Below are 26,019 nucleotides of genomic sequence, written 5' to 3'. Positions count from 1 at the left end.
GGCTTCTTTCAAGATTTTTCTTTGTTTTTGGATTTTTGAAGTTTGAACATGATAGTATAATTTGTTTAGTTTTTGTGGGATTTTTTGGTTATTATTGTTGTTGTTTTTTAGTCCCTGTTGCTACTGCTAAGTCACTTCAGTCGTGTCCGACTCTGTGCGACCCCATAGACGGCAGCCCACCAGGCTCCCCCGTCCCTGGGATTCTCCAGGCAAGAACACTGGCGTGGGTTGCCATTTCCTTCTCCAATGCATGAAAGTGAAAAGTGAAAGTGAAGTCGCTCAGTCGTGTCTGACTCTTAGCAACCCCATGGACTGCAGCCTACTAGGCTCCTCCATCCATGGGATTTTCCAGGCAAGAGTACTGGAGTGGGGTGCCATTGTGTCCAACTCTTTGTGACCCCATGGACTGTATAGCCTGCTAGGCTCCCCTGTCCATGGGATTCTCTAGGCAAGACTACTAGAGTGGGTTGCCATTTCCTTCTCCACAGGATCGCTCCAACGTGGGGATTGAACCCGCGTCTCCTACTTGGAAGATGGATTTTTTACCACTGAGCCACCAGGGAAGCCCTATTGGTTGGTATTTTTTTCTGAGCTTCTTGGGTCTGTGGTTTGGGGTCTGTCATTAACTTTGGAAAATTCTTGGACGTTATTTCTTCAAATATTTCTTTTGTTTCATTCTCTTCTCCTTTTGGTATTCCAATTACATGTACATCTTTTGAAACTGGACTACAGTTTGGGGGTATTCTGTTCTGATTTTGTCTTTGCATTTCAGTTTTGGAAATGTCAGTTGATATATCTACAAGCTCACTGATTCTTTTCTTGACTATGTCCAGTCTACTGATGAGACGTCAAAGGCCTTGTTTTCTGTTACAGTGGTTTTTTTTTTTTTTTTTCTAGGATTTCCTTTTTATTCTTTCTTAGAGTTTCCATCTCTCTGTTTACATTACCCATATGTTCTTTATTTTATCTACTTCTTCCACTAGCTCTTTGAACATATTAATCATAGTTATTTTAAATTCCCAGCCTAGTCATTTCAAAATCCATGTCATATCTGAGTCTGGTTCTGATATTTAGTTGTCTCTTTGAGCTATGTTTGTTCCTGCCTTTTAGCATACCTTGTAAATCTTTGTTGAAATCCAAGTGTGATATATCAGGTAATAAGAACTGAGGTAAATAGGTCTTTACTGTGAGGTTTTATATTAATCTTGCTTGGGTGTTCTTTGGAAGGAATGATGCTAAAGCTGAAACTCCAGTACTTGGGCCACCTCATGCAAAGAGTTGACTCATTGGAAAAGACTCTGATGCTGGGAGGGATTGGGGGCAGGAGGAAAAGGGGACGACAGAGGATGAGATGGCTGGATGGCATCACTGACTCGATGGACGTGAGTTTGAGTGAACTCCAGGAGTTGGTGATGGACAGGGAGGCCTGGCGTGCTGCGATTCATGGGGTCGCAAAGAGTCGGACATGACTGAGCGACTGAACTGAACTGAACTGAACTGAAGTTGGCAATGTTTAATGTTTGAGATATAGATAGACAGATATCAATATATCAGTTTTATTTATAGTATATCTTATTTGTATATGTTTTTCTACTTAGACCATGCTCATGCCTATGCTCAGTTGCTCAGTACTGTCCTACTCTTTTTGACCCTAAGGATGGTAGCCCACCAGGCTCCTCTGTCCATGGAGTTTTCCAGGCAAGAATACTAGAATGGGTTGCCATTCCCTTCTCCTGGAGATCTTCCCAGCCCAGTGATGGAATCTGCATCTCTTGTGTATCCTGTATTGGCAGGCAGATTCTTTACTACTGCACCACCTAGGAAGCCCATACTTAGATCATAATGCATAAAATCATCAAGGTGTTGTTTGCCTTAAGGTTGGGCTCAAGGACAGAAACTCAGAGGGCAGTGATTCATTTACAGTCTCCAGAGCCTGGACCTTAGCTTTGTAGATCCATAGTCTTGACCATGCTTCAGAACTCATCAGATCTAGGGTTCTTAGAGAGAGTCCTCCAAAGCTGACGTGTTAATCAGGTACAACTCTGTAATGCCCCGGGGCTTCCTCGTCACTGGCATGAATGCCCATGGCTATTGTCCAGGAAATCTATGAGGTTTGAAAGTACTTGAGACAACACATTTGTGCTGGAAGGTTGTTTGATGAAAAGCAAAGAAGAGCAAAGGGCTGTGGGCAGCCTGGTGAAAGACTTCTAGCTGCGGCTCACTGGGACACGTGATGGCCTCATCCGTGCCATCTGCTGAGCAAGGCTCTTGGGCACTAGACAGAGGCCCAGCCCTTGGAGAATGCAAAGATGTATTGGTGGGGAACAAGCAGGTACACAGATGACTCCAGGAGAGTGTGGGCAGGAGGCTGTGGATGGAGGTGGGGTCCTTCACCTGCCCCAGGGTCAGGAGAGGCTCCCCAGATGAGACTCTGTAGAAAGCTACCCCAGTCCTGCCAAATTCAGCCTCTTGGGACCAGCAGATCATCTCCTTCTTGATGCTTTCCTCATTTGAATTCATCGTCCTTGTTATACCAGGCAAACTTCTCTTCCCGTTTCTGGCCTCAAAGTGCTCTTTTTCTACCATTTTATTTGACTGCCACGCCTGCCTATCACAAGAAAGGAGGCTGAGGACCAAGGTGCAGGCAGGTGACTGCATCCAGAGAGTCTGCCAGGAGGATTCAGGGCAATTCCCTGGTGGTCCAGTGGTTAAGATTCCACTCTTCTAATGCAGGGGACATGGGTTCGATCCCTGGTTGGGGAGCTAAGATTCCACTTGTCATGTGGCCAAAAAGAAAAATTCTAAAAAAGTGATTCAAGGCCAGCTTTTCTGGAGTCCTGTGGAGTTCTATACACGAGAGAGCTGAAGGGTACAGGCTAACAGGGCGGAAGGGGTTGTGAGGCATTGAATCTCCAACAACCGCCCTTGAAACTTTGCCACATGAGAAATAGTTGAAGGAGCCAGGACTGTTTATCTTGGAGAAAGCAAGACATGATTTTTGTCTTCAAGTATTTGAGGGGGTGTCATATGAAGGAGGAATTTAACTTACTTAGGATAGTTCCAGAGGGCACAATTTGGACCAAAAGGCGGATTTTCACTGAATAGAAAGAAATGAGCAAAAGCTCTGAACAGGGTGTTACATACATTTACAAATATGAATACACACACATGCTAAGCATCTGGAAGGAATTCAGCCTCCTGTTCATCAGAACTGCAAGTTAAAATAATTTTATACCATCTTCTCTTATCTATCAAGTAGCAAAAAATTTATAAGACAAAATACACAGTATTGGGAAGGTTCAGAAAAATGGACATTTTTGTGTTCTGCTGTGCGTGTGTGCTCAGTCGATTCAGTCATGTCCGACTCTTTGCAACCCTATGGGCTGTAGCCCGCCAGGCTTCTCTGTCCGTGGAGTTTCCTAGGCAAGAATACTGGAGTAAGTTGCCATGCCCTCCCCAGGGGATCTTCCTGACCCAGGGATTGAACCTGTGTCTCATTAAGTCTCCTGCATGGCAGCCGGATTCTGTACCCACCTGGGAAGGTCAATGTTCTGCTGATGGGAATTTAAATCAGTACAAATCTTCTGTAGAATAACTTGAGAGTATATATTAAATGCCTTAAAATGTGCAACCAATGTATAGGAATTAATCAGAGATGTGTGTATTGTATGGTTAAACATTGTTGTGAAAACCTTGAATTATTTTAAATTTCAAAGTCTAAATATTGTAAATATCTAAATTTCAATGATAAAGAATTGGCTAAAACTAGTATGAAATGTCTATATGATAGGATACTGTGCTGTGTGCTATGCTTAGTTGCTTTAGTCGTGACTAACTCTTTGTGACTCCATGAACCGTAACCTGCCAGGCTCCTCTGTCCTGGGGATTCTCCAGGCAAGAATACTGGAGTGGGTTGCCATGCCTTCGTCCATCGGATCTTCTGAATCCAGGGATGGAACCCAGGTCTTCTGCATCTCAGGTGGATTCTTTACCGTTTGAGCCACCAGGGAAGCCATGATAGGATACTAGACAACCATTAAACAGGCGTGCTTTCAGAAGGTATTTGAGAATGGAGCATGAGACTTCCCTAGTGGTCTAGTGGCTAAGATTCTACTCCCAGTGCGGGGGGCCTGGGTTCAGTCTCTGGTCAGGGAACTAGATTCCACATGCTACAACTAAGAATTCATGTGCTGCAGTTAAAAGATTCTGTATGCCAAAATGATAAAGATCAAAGATCCCACATACCGTAGCCAAATAAACAAATAAATCTTAAAAAAAAATAGTGAAGCAAAGTGCTAAGAAGTATTAAAAAGAATGACAGGTTATGCAATCATGATCCCAATTTTATTTTTAGATTATAAGTGAATGGTATATCTATGTGTTGAAAAATTGTACATAGAATAGTAATCATATCTCTGTGTAGTAGACTGTTGGTTACTTTTTTCTTTTGTCTTCAGTCTTGCATTTTCCAAATTTTTACATGACTTTCATCATCAGAAAAAAACGACATTTTTAGGCAATCAAGCAGAATTTTCTAAATAGCATTTCATACCACTGGATTGAGTGGTTTGCTGTGAATTCAGAAATTGTGTCATTTTGTTTGTTTGGTTGGTTGGTTGGTTGGTTGTATTTGGTTGCTGTGTTTCTATGAAGATGGAAGTTCTGGAAATTAAGCTTGTATGCACACATGACGATTCAATCATGCCTCCAGCATCCTGAATTTATATATATCTTGTTCTGTGGCTGTTAATACTGTTTCTTGATTAATAAGTCCATTGTTTTTTCTGTTTAAACTTTTTTTAATATATTGGAGTGTAGCCAATTACCAATGCTGTGATGGTTTCAGGTGCACAGCAGAGTAACTCAGCCATTTTTATACTTGTACCCATTCTCCCCCAAACTCCTCTCCCATCCAGGCTGCCACATAACATTTTACAGAGTTCTCTGTGCTATACTACTCTAGGTCCTTGTTGGTTATCCATTTTAGACATGCTGCTGCTGCTGCTGCTAAGTCGCTTCAGTCATGTCCAACTCTGTGTGACCCCATAGACGGCAGCCCACCTGGCTCCCCCATCCTTGGGATTCTCCAGACAAGAACACTGGAGTGGGTTGCCATTTCCTTCTCCAATGCATGAAAGTGAAAAGTGAAAGTGAAGTCGCTCAGTCGTGTCCAACTCTAGTGACCCCATGGACTGCAGCCTAGTAGGCTCTTCTGCCCATGGGATTTTCTAGGCAAAGTACTGGAGTGGGGTGCCATTGCCTTCTCCGCCATTTTAGACATAGCGTGGACTATATTCACTTGATTCATAACTCCATTCATTACACATATCACACACTATTTTACATTTAGAGCTCTCAAGACCAAACGCATGCTTCATTTTCTCAACCCAGTGGTGAGGTCAGACCTGGCATGTAAATGTATTACATTTCACATAGTCTCCAGGAGATTGTGATGGACAGGGAAGCCTGGTGTGCTGCAGTCCATGGGATCGCAAAGAGTCGGACATGACTGTGTAACTGAACAACAGACCACGTGGGTGGATGGATGTGTGAAAGGAAAGAAGAAAAAAGTCTGCCTTGATTTAAAAAAAAAATAGTTGTTAACCTAAGGGGAATGGGTTTTGAAAGAATTCTTTGCCAGAATTTCCAAAGATGTTTATAGAATCCACTTTCCCAGAAATCTTCTGAGATGGCACAGACAGTCATCTGACATAGATGAGGTGGCTGGAATAAGGTCATTGGCATGCTTACTGTATAATAAGGTCATGGTACCGGAGCACTGGAACAGCCACTCACTTGATGCTTGAATGATGCCTTGTAAATGTCCATGAGGAATGCTGTCCCTACTTGCTCATAGGCTTAAACTCCTTAATTATAAACAGTGACTTGGTTAGGAGGTATGAAGGTGCCTAAGCACCAGAGTTGCTCAGAATATCTACAGGCGACCTTAGCAGTCTCTAAAGGTGAGTAGAAGCAGTAGACTTTGTGAAGCAAGCAAGGACCTTGTGAATACTTCTCTGACAGCCTGCTGGCAACACTTGTGCTTATTTCTGAACCAACAAGTTGTGCAGGCAAACTTTTACCTGGTACCTGTTGACTCCATCGAAAACATAAATGTCCCCCCAAATTCTGCTATATTCCAGAAACCCTTTCTATTACACAGTGACTTTCCCAATTAGCCTCACAGCATTGTATACTCTATGAAAGTGAAATGTTTGTCGCTCATTTGTATCCGACTCTTCAACCCCATGGACTATAGCCCACCAGGCTCCTCTCTCCATGGAATTCTCCAGGCAAGAATACTGGAGTGGGTTGCCATTGCCTTCTTCAGGGGATCTTCCGACCCAGGGATTGAACCCGAGTGTCCCGCCCTGTAGGCAGATTCTTTACCATCTGAACCACCAAGTAGACTGTATAAGCTTCATTTAAAATATTTGAGCTAGGGACTTCCCTGGTGGTCCAGTGGTTAAGAATCTGTGTTTCTACTGCAGGGGGCACAGGTTCCATCCCTGGTTGGGGAACTAAGATTCTGGCATGCTACATGGTGCAGCTAAAAAGAAAAAAAAATCTGGTGCATGACTAAAGCAAATACAGAGTTCTACAGTTGCTCTGTCCAATCCTTCCTTCTAAAGAAGTCAATATTTCTGTGTTCAACGTAGCAAAGGAGACATCACCCTCGGTGCAGAAGAGATCACCCACAGCAGGTTGTATTTTCCAGTGTGTGAGGTATGCTCAGAGTCCAGGGGTAGCTTTGAGATGGGAATTGCCTCCACTCCATGGTCACTGCCCCAGCGCCTTGCATTTTTCAGACAGGCATCCTGCTTTGAGCCAGACTCCATGTCTATCACAGGGATCTCTCCTCTACTCATCATCATCTGATGTGCTTGGTTCATCACCACAGAATAATCCGTGGAAAATGTCTGATTAACTGGCTGTGTGTCTGCACAGTAGAGCCAGGATCTGCCCCAGTGGAGGGGGTGTGCTTGACTGAGATCAGGTTACCTCCCTCTGGGACCATCCTGATCAGGAAGAGGGTTGGTTCTTGGCAGCCTCTGGTGCTTTCTCATCGGTGAGGCTGATGCTTTCCTTCACGATGCTGCTGGACTTTCAGTAAGCCTCGGCCACAGCATGCCAGAGGCCTGAGGTTATTTTGGGGTTTTAGCTAGAATCTGCAGTGGTCAGACCAGTGTTGCCACTTCACCAGACAGCTCAGCCCCACCATGAGCTCATCCACGACAGCCCTGCGCGTCTCACAGTTTGCTGGTTGAACACGGTGTGTTGTTTTTTTTCCCTTCATTTGAAAGTCTCCAAAGGCTGGTCTTCTGTGTGGAAGCCATGCACCCACAAGGCTGGATTCCCTCCTCTCACCAACCCTCAGCCATTCTGTCCTGCCCAAGCTGGACATATTGATGTTTGATATTCTGGTTGGACATCAGAGCCATGACCTTAACTTGTGAGATGGAGCACTGGCCACCTCTTCCGTCCTCCTCATTCTCAGGCAGGGCAAAGCCACTCCTCCATTTCTTTCAGTGGATACTTTCTGAGCACCAGCCATGGGCCAGTTACGTTCCTAGTTCCTGGGGACCCTAGGGGGAGTCTGATATAGCACCTGCCCTTTAGAAGCTCACAGTGTGGGCTTCCCTTATGGTCCATTGCCTAAGAATCCACCTGCCAATGCAGGGGACACTGGTTTGATCCCTGGTCTGGGAAGATCCCACATGTCGTGGGGTAATTAAGCCTGTGCACCACAACTCCTGAAGCCTGTGCTCTACAACAAGAGAAACCACTGCAATGAGAAGCCTATGCTCCACAGGAGCGTGACCACACCTCACGGCTACTGTAGAAAACCTGCACACAGCAATGAAGACCCAGCACAGCCAAAATAAGTAAACACGTTAATATTTAATTAAACTAAAAGAAGTCACAGCACAGTGGAGGAGACAGTTAGGCATGTGGGTCATTGCAAAGCCCCAGATCAAGGGTCACACAGAGGACTCATGAGAGAAGCACACGGACAAGAGATCCCGTCTACTGGGAGTGTCAAGGTTGTCTGTTCTCTCCTATGGTCTGAGGCCAAGCCTCGCTGAAAGCCTAATAGGTGGAGAGTAACGTTTGAGCTGAAACATGAACATAAAGGAGTTTTCTAGGTGGAAAAAATTGCTTTCTAGGCATACTGAGTTGTGTTGGTGAGTGTAGAGGAGGTATGTAATGATCACAGTCTTCATTTCAGAGTGCTCACAACGTGCGAATCACTGTGCCAAGGACCCTGTGCACTGTGCTTCAGTGTTTGTGAAAGTGTTAGGTTGCGCAGTTGTGTCTGACTCTTTGAGACCCCATGGACTATAACCTGCTTCTGTAGGCTCCTCTGTCTGTGGGATTTTCCAGGGAAGAATACTGAAGTGGGTTGCCTTGCCCTTCTCCAGGGCATCTTGCCAAACTGGGGATTGAACCCAGGTATCCTGCATTTCAGGCAGATTCTTTACCATCTGAGCCACCAGGGAAGCCCACTTCAGTGTTCACAACAACTCTCATGAGGTCCAGGCATTGTAATTACCTCTGTCGGGCAGGTGACATGCTGGAGGGTCAGCATAGCAACTTAATCAGCCCAGTTCACACAGTTAGTAAGCAGCCAAGTCTGGGAATGAATCTAGGCCTTATTGATGCTCTGATGTCGGGGAGAAGAGAGGTTGCTGCCTTGGGAATCGTGTGTGATTGACTGTGGCTGGAGGGAATGTGGCAAGACAGGTGGGTAGAATCAGATCCTGGAGGTGAAGCCTTGTATGCTAAGCCTGGGGGTTTGGAACCCTCCTCTGCTCTCTATGGAATGTTACGAAAAGCCACTGAAAGTTCTTAAAGATCATTCTAGAAGTTGGATTGAAGTGAGAGGAGGGGCAAAGATAGGTCTGACAGTGAGGGGCCCAGAGAGGACTGACTCAGGAGAAACTGTGAGGCCTGAACGAAGGCAGTGGCTGTGCAGATGGAGAGGTGCATGTCAAGTGTACGGACAGCAGGGAGATGTGAGCTGATGGGAGAAAACAGGTAAGGGCTGGGCCATGCTGGGTACACAGCTGGTGGGTGAGGAGGCTGGAATTCAACCCCTTGGAGGCCATACCGCAGAGTCCATGTGTTTTAAGAACTATGAGAGATTGCCTACCCCACCCCTGCCAATTAATGTGTAAATAACACGGGACTTTGGATCTGCAATTTAGATTTTAGATATGTTGTTGTTGTTGTTCAGTCGCTTAGTCATGTCTGACTCTTTGTGACCCCATGGACTGCAGCATGTGGTCATTATTTTATATTATCCATCTGTCTTTCAAGAAACAGGCTTGCCATTTGCAGTCAAGTCCAGGACTCTGTTACTGACAATTCTTCCATCTTCCTGGTTTACTTGCTCACCTCTGCTGGCTTCTGGACTATGTTTCCTCCGTATCTGATATCACGTCTCAGTGCCACGTGGGCCCTTTCAGTTTGCAGACTTAAGCCCTTCCTGTGTGCATGCTCAGTTGCTGAGTGTATCTGATTCTTTGCAAACCGTTGGACTATAGCCTGCCAGGCTCCTCTGTCCATGGGATTCTCTAGGCAAGAATACTTGAGTGGGTTGCCATTGCCTCCTCCAGGGGATTTTCCTGACCCAGGGATCGAACCCACATCTCCTGCATTGGCAGGCAGATTCTTTACCACTGAGCACCCGGAAGGGTCGCTCCCTCAAGACTTGTCCCCGTTCTTGCCACTGTCAAGCCAAAGCAGTTCTGACCTTGTAGTTTGGTCTTGCTGGGGACCCTTCCACAGCCTCCCTTTTCCTTCATATGTAGCTTCCTCAGCACTTCCCTTCACCCCATCTTGCCCAAACAATCCTCCCTGGTTTCTGGTATTGAGATGTTCGTCTCTCATCTCAGACTCTGGGAGTTTCTACAGTAACTTGGGAGGGACGGGTAGTTACTTATATGGTCTCAGGTTGCTCTTTTGACCCCAAAGCACCTGTTGTACTTCTAAGCTGTCCTTTGTAAAGTGGGAGAGCCAGGTCTTTAAGATCACCACCAGGAACCCTGAAATGCAAAACACTTACAAGTCAGCATTTCCTAAAGTGTGTCCTGAGATCTCAGTCTCAGAGATACTTCATAAAGAAAGGAGTCCCTGGTCAATAATTAGGGTACCTTTCTCTCTCTTAGAGACTTGTACTCCGAAATTCTATGTTTCCTGAGCATGCCTACAGTGATGAAACTTTTTTGTCTTTGTTTAAACTATGTTTCCCAAATGTATTTGGCCAGAATATCGTTTTTTTCCACTAAAACTTTTTACTGTCCCCCAGAGAATACTTTGGAACCATACTGTGAACAAGTGGCTGTTTTTTCCCCCTGAGTTTGGTGGAATGCAAAAAAAAAAAAGTCTTAATTCTCATGTGAAGATGTGAGTCCCAGAATAGACTCCACCCAGCATTACTGAAAAACAACCCAACTTTCCGTGAGTGTTTGCACAGGGTTAATGCAACCCTTTAGTTAAACATGAAGAAGCCTTTCTGGCCAACAACTCTAAGTTTCATCCGAGACAGCAGTCTCCAGTTACACTTCACTTGTGTGTTGTTTATATGACTCGGGGTTTATTTAGAGCTGGCGTTAGTGGAGTGTGTTTCCAAAGAAAAGGTAATTGAATGTGGGGCAAAACGGGCTTGTGAAACCAATTAGGAAATCATTGAGATCTGTTTAAATGGCTGGAATTATTCCGTTCCTATTAAAAACCACTTTGAGAAATGCTGAGGTTCCTGCCAGGAAGCATTCCCTCCTGACACCATCCCTGCCAGCCCTGGCATCCAGCCTTGGCCACCCGCCCTTCCTCAAAGCAGCCTGTTCTTTTCTCTGTTGTAACACTAACCACCTGGCATTGTGATGCTCTGGTTCTCTGCTTCCCCCACCTGCTGGCAACTCCTTGAGAGCAGGAGCTGGTGGCATGCACGCTGAATCCCTTACTGTCAGGCACTTAACAGGTGCTCAACAGGTATGTCAAACTGATCCCATGGCCAAACTCTGAGCTGGTGTGGGGCCAAGAAAGTCAGAATTAAAGAGAACCTTCAGCATTACCCCAAGCCAGCCCCTCCTCTCCACAGACGGGGAATCTAAAATCCTGTAAGACTCCACATCTCAGCTGACCCCAGCACTTCTCCCCTCCCCTTGACCACAGCCCAAAACCTGCAGGGGAAACCTGCAGCCAGGCAGAGTTCAGATGCCAAGCGGCCAGCTCAGGAATGGGATGATTCTGTGTCTATTGACTAGTGTCGGGGAAGCCATCACCAGCATCATAGCAAAAACTAGAGTCGGACATATTGAGCCCCACCTGCCAGTTGTTGTTATTGTTCAGTCGCTAAGTCATGTCTGACTCTGAAACCCCACTGGCCCTGAAATTGGTGACTGGTGGGGAGCCTTTGAGGTTTTTTAGAAAAGGAGCTTGAAGTATGGTCAAGGCTGTGCTTTGGCAAAATGAAAAGTAGCAATAGCATACGGAGAGGTGGGGCCAAGGAGGGAAGATGGTTGGAGTACGTGCTAGAAGAAGAGACTTTTGAGCACCTGTAAAAGGAGGGTCAGGCTTACCCAGTGGTTCAGGAAGAATCCACCTGTGCAGGAGTGCAAGAGATGCTGGTTCGATCCCTGGGTTGGAAAGATCCCCTGAAGGCAGGCATGGCAACTCACTCCAGTATTCTTGCCTAGAGAATGCCATGGACAGAGGAGCCTGGCAGGTACAGTCCATAGGGTTGCAAAGAGTCAGACATGACTGAAGCAACTGAGCATGCACGCAACAGGAGGGTTGTGTGAAGGCGGTGTCTGGAGGGGTCCAGTGTCCGTGACTGGGGGCTGTTGGAGGAAGGAACATCCTCTCCTGGGGAGGGGGTCACAGTCAGGGAGATGGAAGCACCCAGATCGCAGAGCCCATGAGATGCAGACAGCCAAGGATGCCGGTCTTCGACTACAAAGGATGAAATTCCCAAGGACCACGTAGAAGGTTATTTGGGAGCTAGTTACTTCGAGCAAGGCCAGATGGAGGCTGGTCTTCATTGAGAGGAATGTGGAGCAGAAAGCAGCAAGACACTGATGGTGGTGAGAAATGACAGCAGAATCAGGATGTGAGTGCTACTGGGGGACTGGCTACGATGAGTGGTGAGTTAGCATCATGGCAGAACTCTTGGTGCTAGCCAGTGCCCAGCCTGCCCAAGACAAAAGTATTGTGACCAGAAGCTGGAGAGACAGTGTGGCCCCAGAGCAGGGATGGGTGACAGGTGGGCTGTTGGACACAGCCCTACCTTTTAGATACCTGTTCTGCACCAGCGAGGATTTATAGCTTCTAGGAGCTAGAAATGGGGGAGAAGTCAATCAGTGAAGCATGTCATTTATTTCTGAACTTTGTATGTGCCTGCATGCTAAGTCCCTTCAGTCATGTCTGACTCTGTGTGACCCCATGGACTGTAGCCCACCAGGCAACTCTGCTTGAGGGGATTCTCCAGGCAAGAATACTGTGGTGGGTTGCCCTGCCCTTCTCCAGGGGATCTTACCGACCCAGGGATTGAACCTGAGTCTCCTACTTTGCCAGGCAGATTCTTTACCATCTGAGCCTGAACTTTCTATAACTGAAAGCTAAAGATAGCAGGGAAGAGCCACAGCTAAGCCACCAAGAGAATGAGAGGGTCAGTCATCTGAGCTTCCTTTGGAAAACAGTCCACTGCTCTCCAATGACATCCCTCTTCTGTCAGGGGGAGATAGCATGGACTCAAGAGTCTTGAGGTGGGCAGGAAACCTAGGGGAGCCTCATGGCCCATTCCTCTCTATACCCCTGGTGAGACTCAGGCCTGGAAAGGGCAGTCCTTGTGCCCCCTAATTCCTTTTTTCCTGACATCCTGCTGGACCCCAGTGTGGCTTTATTGTTACAGGCCCTTAGCCCTTTGTTTATAGATGACACCTTTCTGGAAATGAAGCTCTATCTTCTGAGTTCAAGTTTATACAAGAAATACTCATTTACAGCCTTCCCTTTAGGCACAAGAAGATGGCGTGTTAATTTTCATGATTCAATGGCAGTTAATTTGGAAAGAAATGTTGCATCTCTGCCAAACATTTGACAATTAAATGTCCAGCATCATCATGTGCATTTTCCTTCAGTTTGGTAATCAGGAGCAGGATTCTAAAGGCTGGATTTAAGTACAATATGCTCATGTTTCTGACATGGTTGGAGAATGAGGTGTGAACTGGGAAAATTCCCCAGGTGTGTGAAGCCCACCTTTTTAAATATAAACATCACAGGCCAGCCTTTTTCCTTAATCATTTTTTATTATCATTACTATAAAACAGCCCATCTTATTAAATTTAGAAGTCTATAAAATCTTAAAAATTAAAGTTCACCTAAAACCCATTTTTTAACAGATTTTTTTGATGCAGACCTTTTTTAAAGTCTTTATTGAATTTGTTACAATATTGCTTTTGTTTTTATGTTTTGGTTTTTTGGCCATGAGGCATGTGGGATCTTAGTTTTCCAACCAGGGAATCGAATCCAAACCCCCTGAATTGGAAATCAAAGTCTTAACCACTGGACTATAATCAAAAGGACATCTTTTTGGGGTGTTAGTTCTAAAAGGTCTTGTAGGTCTTCATAGAACCATTCAACTTCAGCTTCTTCAGCGTTACTGGTTGGGGCATAGACTTGGATTCCTGTGATATTGAATGGTTTGCCTTGGAAACGAACAGAGATCATTCTGTTGTTTTTGAGATTGCATCCAAGTACTACATTTTGGACTATTTGTTGACCATGTTGGCTACTTCATTTCTTCTAAGGGATTCCTGCCCACAGTAGTAGATATAATGGTCATCTGAATTAAATTCACCCATTCCAGTCCATTTTAGTTCGCTGATTCCTAGAATGTTGACATTCACTCTTGCCATCTCTTGTTTGACCACTTCCAATTTGCCTTGATTCATGGACATAACATTCCAGGTTCCTATGCAATATTGCTCTTTATAGCATCGGACCTTGCTTCTATCACCAGTCACATCCACAACTGGGTATTGTTTTTACTTTGGCTCCATCCCTTCATTCTTTCTGGAGTTATTTCTCCACTGATTTCCAGTAGCATATTGGGCACCTACTGACCTGGGGAGTTCCCCTTTCAGTATCCAATCATTTTGCCTTTTCATGCTGTTACCAGACCACCTGACCTGCCTCTTGAGAAACCTATATGCAGGTCAGGAAGCAACAGTTAGAACTGGACATGGAACAACAGACTGGTTCCAAATAGGAAAAGGAGTACATCAAGGCTGTACACTGTCACCCTGCTTATTTAACTTCTATGCAGAGTACATCATGAGAAGTGCTGGGCTGGAGGAAGCACAAGCTGGAATCAAGATTGCCAGGAGAAATATCAATAACCTCAGATATGCAGATGACACCACCCTTATGGCAGAAAGTGAAGAGGAACTAAAAAGCGTCTTGATGAAAGTGAAAGAGGAGAGTGAAAAAGTTGACTTAAAGCTCAACATTCCGAAAACGAAGATCATGGCATCTGTTCCCATCACTTCATGGCAAATAAATGGAGAAACAGTGGAAACAGTGTCAGACTTTATTTTTCTGGGCTCCAAAATCACTGCAGATGGTGACTGCAGCCATGAAATTAAAAGACACTTACTCCTTGGAAGGAAAGTTATGACCAGCCTAGATAGCATATTCAAAAGCAGAGACATTACTTTGCCAACAAAGGTCCGTCTAGTCAAGGCTATGGTTTTTCCTGTGGTCATGTATGGATGTGAGAGTTGGACTGTGAAGAAGGCTGAGCGCCAAAGAATTGATGCTTTTGAACTGTGGTGTTGGAGAAGACTCTTGAGAATCCCTTGGACTGCAAGGAGATCCAACCAGTCCATTCTGAAGGAGATCAGCCCTGGGTGTTCTTTGGAAGGAATGATGCTAAAGCTGAAACTCCAGTACTTTGGCCACCTCATGCGAAGAGTTGACTCATTGGAAAAGACTCTGATGCTGGGAGGGATTGGGGGCAGGAGGAAAAGGGGACGACAGAGGATGAGATGGCTGGATAGCATTACCGACTCGATGGATGTGAGTTTGAGTGAACTCCGGGAGATGGTGATGGACAGGGAGGCCTGGCGTGCTGCAGTTCATGGAGTCGCAAAGAGTCGGACACGACTGAGCGACTGAACTGAACTGAACTGAACCACTGGACTGCCAGGGAAGTCCACTGAAAACCCAGTTTAAAAAATTTTAGTGTATTATGAAGTAAAAAGTCTCCCTTTCCACCCTGGTTCTATTCTAGACATTTTAAATTTTTCATGGGTATCATAAATGTTTCCAAGTTAGTACTTAAACGGTGCAATCCCTGGTAGCTCAGACGGTAAAGCATCTGCCTACAATGCTGAAGACCCAGGTTCGATCCCTGGGTCAGGAAGATCCCCTGGAGAAGGAAGTGGCAATCCACTTCAGTGTTCTTGCCTGGAAAATCCCATGGACTGAGGAGCCTGGTAGGCTACAGTCCATGGGGTAGCACAGAGTCGGACATGACTGAGCAACTTCACTTTCACCTACTTAATTCTTTTAAATGACTGTATAGTATTCCATCAGCTGCTCCCCAAATTGGAACTTTAAGATGGTTTTCAGGGACTTCTTTGGCAGTCCAATTGTTGAGACCACCTTCTAATGCAAGGGGCACAGCTTCAGTCCCTAGTCAGGGAACTAAGATCCTACATACTGAAAGGTATGGCCAAAAATTAAAGATAAATCAAAAAAAAATTTTTGAAGATTGTTTTCAGTTTGGGGCTCTTGCAAAGAGTACCATAGTGGATGTCCTTGCACATGATTCTTTTCCCATGAGCACTTGTGTTTCTGCAGGATGGTCTCAGAAGTGGAATGGGATGATGCAAGTATATTTTAATAGATGTTATCAAATTACCTTACAAGGCAGATTGCAAATGGGTCCATTTTTCCCCTCTCCTCCCAACTCTGAATGTTTTCATTCTTTTGTAAGTTTTGCCAATCTGATAAGTATTTGGGGGGGGTGAGGGGAGATGATATATTTTAAATTAGATTGTCTTCATTAGTGAAATTGAGCATCTTTTCTGGATATATCGACTATCTGTACTTTACTGTGAGTTGCTTGTCCATGGTATATATGCACATTTTCCTGTGGAGTGATTTGTGCTTTCCTTATTTACTTGTCCAGATAGCCTACTGTCTGTGACCCCATGGGCTGTAGTCCTCCAGACTCCCCTGTCCTTGGGATTCTGCGGGCAAGAGTACTGCAGTGGGTTGCCATTACTTGTAGGATGTCTTTATAATATTATGAATATTATACCTTTGTCTACTGTATGTTGCAAATCTTTTCTTCCAGGCTGTTGTTTCTCTTCTCGTTTTGTTTGTATTATCTTTCATCGCACAGAATTTCTCATCTGCTTACATAAGGGGCCCAGAACATGCTCTTGTCTTTTCCCCTAATAATTCAGAGTTGGCTTGACAAAAGTCTAGAGCTGGATGGGAATTGAAAGGATAATTCAAAGGTGCCCTCAAGGGTTTTCAGCTCTCTGCTGTCTCCCTTGTGGCTATTGTTTTTTTGTGTGTGGGTTGTTGTTTGTTCCTTTTTATGCTCCGTAAGGATTCCGTCTTCACATTCACCTGGTGGTAAATAACTTCATTCTTTCCAGGTGTCTCTTTTTATACTGTGCTATCCAATCACAGATTTCTGGTTCTCATCCTTTATCGTCTAAACCAGGGGTCTCCAACCTCTGGGATCTAAAGCGTGATCATCTGAGGTGGAGCTGATTGATGTCTCAGGTGGCATAGTGGTGAAGAATCCGCCTGCAAACACAGGAGATGCAGGTTCAGTCCCTGGGTTGGGAAGATCCTTGGAGGAAGAAATGACAACCCACTCCAGTATTCTTGCCTGGGAAATCCCATGGACAGAGGAGCCTGGCAGGCCACAGTCCATGGGATCACAAACAGGTGGACATAACTGAGCACGCATGCCACGTCATCCTTCATGATATAGACCAGGGGTCCCTAACCTCTGGAATCTAATGCTTGATGATCTGGGGTGTAGCTGATGTAATACTAATAGACATAAAGTGCACAATAAATGCAGTGGGCTTGAATCATCCTGAAACTGTCCCCACTGCCTTCCATGAAAAAATTGTCTTCCACAAAACTGATCCCCATTGCCAAAAAGATTGAGGACTACGGGTCTAGACCAATAGTAACTTGTCGGTACCATGGACAGAAGGAATGAAATAGACTGTGAGTGGGGCTGACAGCCTTTCCTGAAAGCGAAGTGCCCAGACTGTAGTGAATGACCTTTGAGATCTGTTAGCGCTGGTAGAGACCTTGTTCTGGTTTGCTGAGACTGATAAATATAAATTTGTTCACGGAGGAGGTGGCTTTTGTAGGCTTTTTTCTTACATGAGAAATACTTACTCGGTGCCTCGGCCTTGACTGCATGGGACTCAGAACTGTGATGCTGTAAAGGAACTGTGCTAGACTTGTTAAGACACCTCCTTCTCCTGACACATCCCCAGAGACATCTTTCTCTGGCCAATGCTAGTCCCACCAGACACAGAGACACACCCGACTCTGATGAACCCTTGTCTATAAAGCCTTCAGGAGTATTCTGCCAACAACTTCCCAGCCAAGAGGTGTGTCACATGGTACTTCTTGTTATAGATATTTTACATCTGTTTGTCTCTGCTGCTTATGACAGGACCAGATCATATGCATTGCTGTATTATTTAAGCTACTGAGCACAGGGCTTAGAACATAGAGGGGCCCCGGTGAGTGTTTGGTGACTGAGTTTCTCTTTCGTCTCCTGCTCATGCACACTGCAGAACCTACCCAGAAGGAACCCAGGTTTACTAATACCCCTATTTAACACTGTTATTTAGTCATTGCTATGGAAAGAATTTGTGCAAGTTTATAATAAAACACAACACTAAGAAAACAGAAGCAGCAAACAGGTTTTATTTTACGGCCTGCTTTGATGAACTGTTTTGTGTCTGCTTCAGTAACTGGTGGGAGGGATGTCCCTGGTGGCCCAGTGGTAGAAAATCCACCTTGCAAATCAGAGCACAAGGGTTTGATCCCTGGTCAGGGAACTAAGATCCCACATGCCTCAGAGCAACTAAGCCCACACACAGCAAGTACTGAGCTACATGCTCTGGAGCCCACTTGCCACATCTAGAGAGGCTGTGCATCACATCAAAAGATCCCACATGTGACTAAGACCTGATGCACCCAAATAAATGAATGAATGAATGGATAAAATAACTGGAGGGGGGGGAAATATGCCATTATTTATTAGTGATGCTTGTCTTGGGTACAGAAAGGAGGTGTCTCAGTTCACATGTTAGATCTGTGTCATGGCTAACCTATATGTTAAAAAATGAACACATAGAACATTCACAGAGGTGTTATGGGTTGGAATGAGTTCCCTACAGAATTCATGGGTTGAAGCCCAGTATTTCAGAATGTGACCTTATTTGGCAGTAGAGCCCTTGCAGATGTAATTAAGTTAAGATGAGATCATACTGATGTTGTGTGGGCCCCTAATCCAGTACGACTTGTGTCCTTATGAAAGGGTAAACCAGCTACTACCTTTGTGCAAAGAAACCTATCTTTGAAAAGTGGAAATCAAAATTAAACTCTCATTACAGACTATTTTGTAATTAACAACTAAGGCCCCATTCCATATCAAGACTTCCTGGATGTGACCAAAACAGTGCTTATAGGAAAGCTGTGGTTTGAAGTGCTTTTCTTATTAAATGTGGGAAAACTAGGATTTGCCTTATGAATTAGGAATTTAACTTATGAAAATAGAATTTATTTAACTTACAAACATAGGATAACAAAATAACATGAGCAAACCAAAAGGATAGAATTAATGAACAAATATAAATAAAAAAGATTAAATTAGAAAATAAAATTATTATCCTGTTGATAATAGTTATTCATCAAGACTGGTAAAAGAAAACCTGTAGGGAGTGGGATGGGATGGAGAAGATGGGAAGGAGGCTCAGGAGGGAAGGGATATATGTGTACGTATATGGCCGATGCATGCTGTTGTACAGCAGAAACTAACACAACATTGTAAACTAATTATACTTCAACTGTAAATAAATCAGTTCTGTTCAGTTCAGTTGCTCACTCATCTCTGACTCTTTGCACCCCATGGACTGAAGCACGCCAGGCCTCCCTGTCCATCACCAACTCCCAGAGTTTACTCAAACTCATCTGCATTGAGTCGGTGATGCCATCCAACCATCTCATCCTCTGTCATCCCCTTCTCCTCCTGCCTTCAATCTTTCCCAGCATCAGGGTCTTTTCAAATGAGTCAGCTCTTTGCATCAGGTGGCCAGAGTATTGGAGTTTCAGCTTCAGCATCAGTCCTTCCAATGAACACCCAGGACTGATCTCCTTTAGGATGGACTGGTTGGATCTCCTTGCAGTCCAAGGGACTCTCAAGAGTCTTCTCCAACACCACAGTTCAAAAGCATCAATTCTTCGACACTCAGCTTTCTTTATAGTCCAACTCTCACATCCATACGTGACCACTGGAAAAACCATAGTTTTGACTATGGTCAAAGATGGACCTTTGTTGGCAAAGTAATGTCTCTGCTTTTTAATATGCTGTCTAGGTTGATCATAACTTTGCTTCCAAGGAGCAAGTGTCTTTTAAATTTCATGGCTGCAGTCACCATCTGCAGTGATTTTGGAGCTCAAAAAAGTAGTCTTTCATTGTTTCCATTGTTTCCCCATCTATTTGCCATGAAGTGAGGGGACCAGATGCCATGATCTTAGTTTTCTGAATGTTGAGTTTTAAGCCAACTTTTTCACTCTCCTCTTTCACTTTCATCAAAAGGCTCTTTAGTTCTTTTTCGCTTTCTGCCATAAGGGTGATGTAATCTGCATATCTGAGGTTATTGATATTTCTCCCAGCAATCTTGATTCTAGCTTATGCTTCATCCAGTTCAGCATTTCTCATGATATGAGAAAGTACATTTCTCATGTACTCTGCATATAAGTTAAATAAGCAGGGTGACCATATACAGCCTTAATGTACTCCTTTCCTGATTCTGAACTAGTCTGCTGTTCCTTGTTCAGCTATAACTGTTGCTTCTTGACCTGTATACAGATTTCCCAGGAGGCAGACTAGGTGGTCTTATATTCCCACTTCTTTAAGAATTTTCCATAGTTTGTTGTGGTCCACACAGTCAAAGACTTTGGCATAGTCAATAAGGCAGAAGTAGATGTTTTTCTTGAACTCTCTTGCTTTTTCGATGATCCAACGGATGTTGGCAATTTGATCTCTGGTTCTTCTGCCTTTTCTAAATCCAGCTTGAACATCTGGAAGTTCATGGTTCACATACCGTTGAAGCCTGGCTTGGAAAATTTTGAGTATTGCTTTGCTAGTATGTGAGATGAGTAAATAAATAAAGACTGGTAAAAGAGAAAACTTCTAATAAGTCTAATCCTTATTTTTTAAAAAAAGAAAATAAATGCATGTTAATGGTAAAGAGATTTATCAAAGAAAGTTTAAAACCTTATAAACATAGTGTGCATAATTTAAATTTATACATGTTAAAATCTTTGGGAAGAAAGTTAATTTCTGGGAAAATTGAATCAAAGAAAGGTCTTTTTTTTTTTTTAAATGAGAGGAAATCAAAACTAAACAATAAGTTGAAAAAGCTATTTTTTCAAGAACAAAGAACAGCTCTCCCAATGGTGCCAGGCCTCAAGATTTTATGAGTAAATTACTTAAACACTTACAAAGCATAGGAAGACAGCAAGTGTTTGGCTTTATTTCTTAAAGTTCCCAAAACTTTAATACAAAACCTGACAAGGGCACTTCAAAAAGGAAAACAATGAACCCAATTTCATTTATGAACATACAGGTGCTAAATACAACACTAGCAAATCAAATTATATATTTATTAATTACAAGACTACTTGAATGGTTTAATATTAAGAGATCTGTTAATATAATTAATTAATGGAGGGGAGTGAATTGATTTTATCTATTAATGTTGTTAAATAAATGTTTATAAATCAATAATAGAAATATATTTTCTTAGTGCAAACAATACAAATATCTGAAACCAACAATCAATATCTTACAGACTGGTGAAATATTAGAAGGGTTTTTATCAAAATGAAGAATATAAAAGGAATGTTCGCTACTGCCTCTATTAATCAGGATTCAATGCAATCCTATCAAGCTACCAACGGTATTTTTCACAGAACTAGAACAAATAATTTCACAATTTGTATGGAAATACAAAACACCTAGAGTAGCCAAAGCAATCTTGAGAAAGAAGAATGGAATTGGAGGAATCAACCTGCCTGACTTCAGACTATACTACAAAGAAACAGTCATCAAGACAGTATGGTACTGGCACAAAGACAGAAATATAGATCAATGGACAAAATAGAAAGCCCAGATGTAAATCCACACACCTATGGACACCTATACAGTGGAGAAAAGAGAATCTCTTTAACAAGATGATACCACCCTTATGGCAGAACATGAAGAAGACTTAAAGAGCCTTTTGATGAAAGTGAAAGAGGAGAGTGAAAAAGTTGGCTTAAAGCTCAACATTCAGAAAACTAAGATCATGGCATCTGGTCCCCTCACTTCATGGCAAATAAATGGGGAAACAGTGGAAACAATGGCTGACTTTATTTTTTTGGGCTCCAAAATCACTGCAGATGCTGACTGCAGCCATGAAATTAAAAGACGCTTACTACTTGGAAGCAAAGTTGTGACCAACCTAGACAGCATATTAAAAAGCAGAGACATTACTTTGCCAACAAAGGTCCGTCTAGTCAAAGCTATGGTTTTTCCAGTAGTCATGTATGGATGTGAGTTGGACTATAAAGAAAGCTGAGTGTCGAAGAATTGATGCTTTTGAACTGTGGTGTTGGAGAAGACTCTTGAGAGTCCCTTGGACTGCAAGGAGATCCAACCAGTCCATCCTAAAGGAGATCAGCACTGGGTGTTCATTGGAAGGACTGATGCTGAAGCTGAAACTCCAATACTCTGGCCACCTGATGCAAAGAGCTGACTCATTTGAAAAGACCCTGATGCTGGGAAAGATTGAAGGCAGGAGGAGAAGGGGATGACAGAGGATGAGATGGCTGGATGGCATCACCAACTTGATGGACATGAGTTTGAGTAAATTCTGGGAGTTGGTGATGGACAGGGAGGCCTGGTGTGCTGCAGTTCATGGGGTCGTAAAGAGTCGGACACGACTGAGTGACTGAGCTGAACTGAACTGAATTTAACAAATGGTGCTGGGAAAACTGGTCAACCACTTGTCAAAGAATGAAACTAGAACACTTTCTAACACCATACACAAAAATAAACTCAAATCGATTAAAGATCTAAATGTAAGACCAGAAACCATAAAACTCCTAGAGGAAAACATAGGCAAAAAGCTCTCTGACATAAATCACAGCAGGATCCTCTATGACCCACCTCCCAGAGTAATGGAAATAAAAGCACAAATAAACAAATGGGACCTAATTAAACTTAAAAGCTTTTGCACAATGAAGAAAACTGTAAGCAAGGTGAAAAGACAGCCTTCAGAATGGGAGAAAATGAAGGCAAATGAAGCAACTGACAGAATTAATCTCAAAAATATACAAGCAGCTCATGCAGCTCAATTCCAGAAAAATAAATGACCCAATCAAAAAATGGGCCAAAGAACTAAGCAGACATTTCTCCAAAGAAGACATACAGATGGCTAACAAACACATGAAAAGATGTTCAACACCACTCATTATCAGAGAAATGCAAATCAAAACCACAATGAGGTACCATCTCACGCCAGTCAGAATGGCTGCTGTCCAAAAGTCTACAAACAATAAATGCTGGAGAGGGTGTGGAGAAAAGGGAACCCTCTTACACTGTTGGTGGGAATGCAAACTAGTATAGCCACTATGGAGAACAGTGTGGAGATTCCTTAAAAAACTGGAAATAGAACTTCCATATGACCCAGCAATCCCACTGCTGGGCATACACACCGAGGAAACCAGAATTGAAAGAGACCCATGTACCCCAATGTTCATCCCAGCACTGTTTATAATAGCCAGGACATGGAAGCAACCTAGATATCCATCGACAGATGAATGAATAAGAAAGCTGTGGTACATATACACAATGGACTATTACTCAGCTATTAAAAAGAATGCATTTGAATCAGTTTTAATGAGGTGGATGAAACTGAAGCCTATTTATACAGAGTGAAGTAAGTGAGAAAGAAAAACACCAATACAGTATATTAACACATATATATGGAATTTCAAAAGATGGTGTAATGATGACCCTATATGCGAGACAGCAAAAGAAACACAGAGATAAAGCACAGACTTTTGTACTCTGTGGGAGAAGGCGAGGGTGGGATGATTTGAGAGAACAGCATTGAAACATGTATATTACCATATGTGAAATAGATCGCCAGTCCAGGTTCAATGCATGAGACAGGGCTCTCAGGGCCCGTGCACTGGGACGACCCTGAGGGATGGGATTGGGAGGGAGGTGGGGGGGAGGTTCAGGATGGGGGACACATGTACACCCATGTGTGATTCATGTCAATTGGGCTCCAAAATCACTGCAGATGGTGATTGCAGCTATGAAATTAAAAGATGCTTACTTCTTGGAAGAAAAGTTATGACCAACCTACATAGCATATTGAAAAGCAGAGACTACATTGCCTACAAAGGTCCGTCTAGTCAAGGCTATGGTTTTTCCAGTGGTCATGTATGGATGTGAGAGTTGGACTATGAAGAAAGCTGAGCACTGAAGAATTGATGCTTTTGAACTGTGGTGTTGGAGAAGACTCTTGAGAGTCCCTTGGACTGCAAGGAGATCCAACCGGTCCATTCTAAAGATCAGTCCTGGGTGTTCTTTGGGAGGAATGATGCTAAAGCTGAAACTCCAGTACTTTGGCCACCTCATTCGAAGAGTTGACTCACTGGAAAAGACTCTGATGCTGGGAGGGATTGGGGGCAGGAGAAGGGGATGACAGAGGATGAGATGACTGGATGGCATCACTGACTTGATGGACATGAGTTTGAGTGAACTCCAGGAGATGGCGATGGACAGGGAGGCCTGATGTGCTGCAATTCATGGGGTCGCAAAGAGTCGAACACGACTGAGCAACTGAACTGAACTGATGGCAAAAACCACTACAATAGTGTAAAGTAATTAGCCTCCAATTAAAAAATTAATTTAAAAAAATAGCAACACTTTAAAATGCATGTTAGTAACCTTAACATGAAATGCAAAATGTTTCTTAAACTACAAAATAATATTGAGGGATATGAATGTAACTAATGTGTGAATTATGTATGAATATACCTAAGTGGAGAGTCATGTATTCTTTGATATAAAGGCTTAGTATTATGAAGATTTCAGTTTTTTATAAACCAATCTACATATTTAATATAATTTTAATAACTGTCCCAGTGGAATTTCTTTTAAAAGAAAGTTAATTCTGAAATTTGTATAGTCCACTAAATATAAAAGTAGCTAGTAAAATTTTCATTAACAGTACTTGGGAGTAGTCGCCTTACTATATGTGAAAATATCTTTTAAAGCCTAACTAATTAAGATATGATCAATGAACTTTCTAAATCCAATTATTGAACAAACATAAAAGACCTAAAACAGACCTAAGTATCTTTAGAAATGTGGTATTTGATGAGGGAAGCATTTTCAAAAGGAAAAAGTAGTGCACAGTTTGAGGACAACTGATCATTTGCAAAACCATGAGATACAGCATATCAAAAATTTCAGATTTATTAAAGGTAAATGTGAAACTATAAAGTGCTATATGAACATATGAGTGAATATTTTCCATGATCTTGGGATAGAGCTTGTACTTTTCAAAGAATGACCCCCAAAGGCAAAAACCAGAGTAAAAACGGACAGTTTTGATGATCTATACTTTAATAATACTGTAGAAATAAATGAAGAAAACACTTTAAAGGAAAGAAAAACATAAAAAAATAACTTAAATGAGACCCACATATATTCTTAAAAAAAAACAAAACTATTTGTATTGAGTATAGCCAGTTAACAGTGTTGTGATAGTTTCAGGTGGACTGCAGAGGGACTCAGCCATACATATACATGTATCCACTCTCCCCCAAACTTCCCTCCCATCCAGACTGCCATAGAATGCTGAGCAGAGTTCCCTGTGCTGTACACAGTAGTTCTTTTTGGTTATCCATTTTAAATATGGCAGTGTGCACATGTCCATTCCAAACTCCCTGTCTCTTCCCCCATCCTTCCCCCTGCCCCAGCCACCATAAGCTCATTCTCTAAGTCTGTGAGAGACCCACCTATATTCTTAATACATCACAAAACTTTTTAAATAAATGAGGAAAAAACCCACAAACAGAACTTTTGTATGGCAAAATTGTGTACAGGCTGTCCATAAAAGACCAAATGGAAAACAAATATATGTTCAAAGAAAAGCAAATATAACTAATAATAAAATACCATGTATACTCTCTGAGATGGCAGTTTCATTCCAAGGATTTATATGCTAAAGAACTCATTGATATGCTCTAAGATTTTGTGTAGAAGGATGCATGGGATTGTATTTCTTGCGCATGTGAAAAACTGGGGGAAAATAAAATGCACTAGTATCAGAGAGATGGGGTTACAGAAATCACAGCACATCCATACAGAGGAAAGATGAAAACACATAAATATTTCTCAATAAGCTGAAAAGTTTCCAAAGCAGGTTATAAAACAATATATAAGGAAAAAAAGATATTTTATTACACACATATACACACAGTAAAGGACATAAGGATTTTACTGTAATCAAGGTTAATTTTAATATTTATCTTTTATTTATCTATAGTTTTCTAGGGTCTTTCCTGAGATCCAGTGGTTTAGACTCTGTGTGTCCACTGCAGGGGACATGGATTCTGTCCCTTGTCAGGGAGCTAAGATGCTGCATGGTGTGGCCAAAATAAAAAATGGTA

At 42.9% G+C, this 26,019-nt stretch overlaps 1 protein-coding gene across 11 annotated transcripts in view; it reads left to right on the top strand.

The window, feature by feature from the left end:
* Positions 1-26,019, top strand: part of ARNT2 (aryl hydrocarbon receptor nuclear translocator 2) — a 204,584-nt gene that overhangs the window by 118,137 nt on the left and 60,428 nt on the right. Inside the window, exon 1 of one of the 11 annotated variants that reach the window (XM_086364227.1) lies at positions 8,860-9,039. The exons of 9 other annotated variants lie outside the window; for them this stretch is intronic. The gene's annotated coding sequence lies outside the window, so the exon portion shown is untranslated. Of the gene's footprint in view, positions 1-8,859; positions 9,040-26,019 lie in introns of those variants that run through there. One more of the 11 variants, XM_086364226.1, reaches the window with a different exon arrangement.

Source organism: Bos grunniens, chromosome 21, assembly GCF_055505025.1.
Source record: "Bos grunniens cultivar Pamir isolate PY7600 chromosome 21, Bosgru_T2T1.0, whole genome shotgun sequence".
Lineage (NCBI taxonomy): Eukaryota > Metazoa > Chordata > Mammalia > Artiodactyla > Bovidae > Bos > Bos grunniens.
The sequence above is the reverse complement of the archived record's forward strand: the minus strand, read 5'-3'. Positions and strand labels throughout refer to the sequence as shown.